The 3,930-nt window shown below is 39.8% G+C and overlaps 1 pseudogene; it reads right to left on the bottom strand.

The window, feature by feature from the left end:
- LOC104994604 overlaps positions 1–2,961 on the bottom strand; it is a 17,416-nt pseudogene extending 14,455 nt beyond the window's left edge.
- Positions 2,962–3,930: the final 969 nt, after the last annotated feature.

The raw sequence follows: 3,930 nt of genomic DNA, 5'->3' as shown, positions 1-3,930 counted from the left end.
AAATAGACAGCCAATGTGAATTTGCTGTGTAACTCAGGGAACTCAAGCTGGGGCTCTGTAACAACCAAGAGGGGTGGGATGGAGAAAAAGGTGGGAGAGAAGGAACATATGTATACCTATGGCTGATTCTATTGATATTTGACAGAAACCAACACAATACTGCAAATAAATATTAAAAAAGAAGAACTTCCATACAGTCCAGCAATTCCACTTCTGACTATTTATCTGAAGAAAATATAATATTAATTTGAGGGAGATTAGCACCCCACTCCAGTACCCTTGCCTGGAAAATCCCATGGATGGAGGAGCCTGATAGGCTGCAGTCCATGGGATCGCAAAGAGTCGGACACGACTGAACGACTTCACTTTCACTTTTCACTTTCATGCGTTGGGGAAGGAAATGGCAACCCACTCCAGTGTTCTTGCCTGGAGAATCCCAGGGATGGGGGAGCCTGGTGGGCTGCCATCTATGGGGTCGCACAGAGTCAGACACGACTGAAGTGACTTAGCAGCAGCAGGAGGCATAAATTTTCCAGTTAGAAAATAAATGAGCCATTGGGATTAAATATACAGCATGGAGACATTGTCAATAATATTGTAATAAATTTGTATGATGCCAGATGGTAACTAGAATTATCAACGTGATCACTTTGTAATGCATAGAAATATCAAATCACTATGTTATATGCCTGGAACTAACATTCCATGCTGTTGACCTACTGTATTTCAACTAAAAATAGATAATAGAAACTGAAGCTAGTTACAGTTTTAGGGCTGTCCTCTGCAGAATCTGATGGTGCAGGGTGACAGGGTATATTTGCATGGTTTTATACTCCAGTTCAAAGTTAAGGCAGCACCAAAGACTTTGAGATTGAATTAAAAGATCATTTTTAAAAGAATCTGAGATAGAAACTCAGGCATGGCACCAACCAAATTCTTGGTAAGAAAGAGCTCACCAGAGAGAGGAAACAGGGCAAAAGCTGGAGAAACCAGACCAGAGTAGAGGTTCCAATCATAGCTTGTGAGGCCAAGGACATATAGGCCTTGAGAACATGGCTTTTTGTTAGAGGCAGTGAGGTAGCAGTTATCAGGGGACAAATTAGAGCTCAAGTAAGCTGCTCCTCCACACAGGAGCTTAAGTAAAATCATTTCTCATAAAGACTCTCAACTCCCAAGCAGGAAAGGTGGAAAGTCAGATTGTTTTTTTACTCTATCTGACTGCCCTAGAGTAAAAAGGTAAAAATTGTACCCTGAGAAAGGATGGGAAATTATTACTCTCAAGATACATTTACTATAAAAGTTTAAGTGAATAATTAATGAACTTACCAATGCAAGTTATACAGCTCTTTTCAAAAATTTATTTACTTTTAATTGAAGGATAATTGCTTTACAGTATTGCATTGGCTTCTACCAAACATGAACATGAATCAGCCATAGGTTTATCCATGTCCCCTCCCATTTGAAAGTCCTTCCCACCTCTCTTTCCATCCCACACCTCTAGGTTGTTCCCAAGCCAGGTTTGAATTCCCTGAGTCATATAGCAAGTTCCCATTGGCTATCTATTTTAAGTATGGTAAGGCATGTTTCCATGTTGCTCTCGCTATACCTCCCACCCTCTCCTTGTCCCTCTCCTCCCACAAGCTGTATCCATAAGTCTGTTCTCAAGGTCTGTGCCTCTCCTGCTGCTCTGTGCAAAAGTTCATTGAGTTTCCTGTTCCAAACCTACTCTCAGAACTCACCACATATCCTTCCATCTAAAGAATTTGAACTCATAAAAAATAAATTCAAATATTTAAAGAGAGCCATCAAATTTATTTTCAATTGAAAATTGGAATGAGATTTTATTGCAAGGTTACCACTCAATTCCAATTTGGGTATTGTTGGCTTAAGACCAACTTTAATTCAAAACATTGTTTGAAATTAGGTCGGATAAGATTTCATGAAGGTGAAGTTGGCCTCTACTTGTTTCAGGTTTTGTGACAAATTGACACGTATTTTATGTCTAGTGTAACTGACTCTCACCCTTTTGCATAATTTACAGTTTTCTAAGTCAAAACAACATGGCACTGTCTTTGTGCTAGACAGGTTATGTAATCACTAATATTTTATTTTATAAATGAAAATTTTGCTAATACTCCAATATAATAAACACTTCTATGCTCAATAGAAAGGAAACAAAATGCCGTGCTATATAGCAAAATTGGAAGAGGTTTGATCCTGTGTTTCTTAAGAAAAATTACTGCATTTTAAACCACTAGTAAAATTTGTAGAATTTGAAGTGATTTCCTGGGATAGGGAATTTATAGTTTTAGGCAAATACTAGTGGAAGGGTAAAAAGTAAACTGAGAACTTACCGAGGACAGAATTCTATAAACTTTTTTGTTTTATAGTTGTTGTAGCTATTCTTACTTAACAATTTCAATAACCCTAAAGGATATTTGCATTTGTATCTGCTTTAAAGTGGAAAAAGCCCTGAACCTCATAAATGCTAAGCTGTTTGATCAAGGTCACTTGTCTGTCCAAGCTTTACTCAAGAATTGAACCCAGATCCATCTGACTCCACAGCCCAGGCTTGGTCCATGCGTACCAAAGTGATGCACGGTGACATGGCAGGCAGTACTGGTTGCCTACTAGCATCCATTCTCTTTTCTTCTTGAAAAAACCCAAATGTTGTTAAAATATTCACTCTCCCCACATCACCATGTAGTTCGGAAGAAGACAGCATCCCCTACTCAAGGGGTGCATGATTGAAAGCAATCTCCTTGCAATGACTAGCGTGGGGGGGAGTGCAAATCAGTTCTGGCTAATAACAGAGGAAATCTGCTGATGGAAGGGCAGCTGATGGGAAATGCTTTGGGCGAAAGAGTTTCCACTTTCTTTGGAGTGAACCAAACCAGAAACACTTCTCTTCATCTTTGAGATATGGTTTTGTCTGGAAGAGATACCTACCAACAGCTTCATACCGGCCTGAAGAAAAGCTTCTGTCAAAGAGGACAGATAAGGAAGAATAAGAGGAATGAAAGTACCATGTAACTGACTGACTGAGTAACCCTAGAGTCTGCTCTACCCCTGGACTTCCCCTTATGAAATAACATGTTTGTGTTTCTTCCCATTTATATACTAGTTTCTGTTAATTGGCGCCTAGGGCACCCTAATGATATAACTGGATGCCAAGACTACATGCAGTAAGACTTGACTGACTTATTCCTTGTAGATTTTAAATATGACAGAAGGTCCCAAACTGAAGTAAAGTCATCCAAGTATGCCATATGAGTGGATGAAAATGGCTAGGATTGTCACTATGATTTCTAAGGCAGAAGGTTTAGGAAATCAGGGGCCACTTGACACAAAGACAGGAACATCTGCAGGAATGAAACCTGGAATTCACAGTAATGTAACCTGGCCGGTTTAATAAGCTGAAGTTAGGCCCTGAACAGACTCAAAGAACAGATGGTCCATCAAGCTGAAGTCATTTAAAAGGAAGTAGAAAGGAATTGCCTGGCAAGAGGAATTTAATTAAATTCATCTCTTAAGAATTTCTTCTGGGCAGATTTTTTTTAATTTAAATGAAAAATTTGAAAACTAATTACTCCCAGTCCTGAATATTCATTGGAAGGACTGATGCTGTAGCTGAAATTCCAATACTTTGGCCACATGATGAGAAGAACAGACTCATTGGAAAAGACCCTGATACTGGGAAAGATTGAAGGCGGGAGGAGAAGGGGACAACAGAGGATGAGATGGTTGGATGGATGGCACCACTGACTCAATGGACATGAGTTTAAGTAAACTCCAGGAGTTGGCGATGGACAGGGAAGCCTGACATGTTGCAGTCCATGGGGTCTCGAAGAGCCGGACACAACTGAGTGACTGAACTGACTGACTCAATTACTCCCATATGCTGTGCTGTGCTGTACTGTGCTTGGTTGC

The sequence above is a fragment of the Bison bison genome, unplaced genomic scaffold, assembly GCF_000754665.1.
Source record: "Bison bison bison isolate TAMUID 2011002044 unplaced genomic scaffold, Bison_UMD1.0 scf7180017864262, whole genome shotgun sequence".
Lineage (NCBI taxonomy): Eukaryota > Metazoa > Chordata > Mammalia > Artiodactyla > Bovidae > Bison > Bison bison.
The sequence above is the reverse complement of the archived record's forward strand: the minus strand, read 5'-3'. Positions and strand labels throughout refer to the sequence as shown.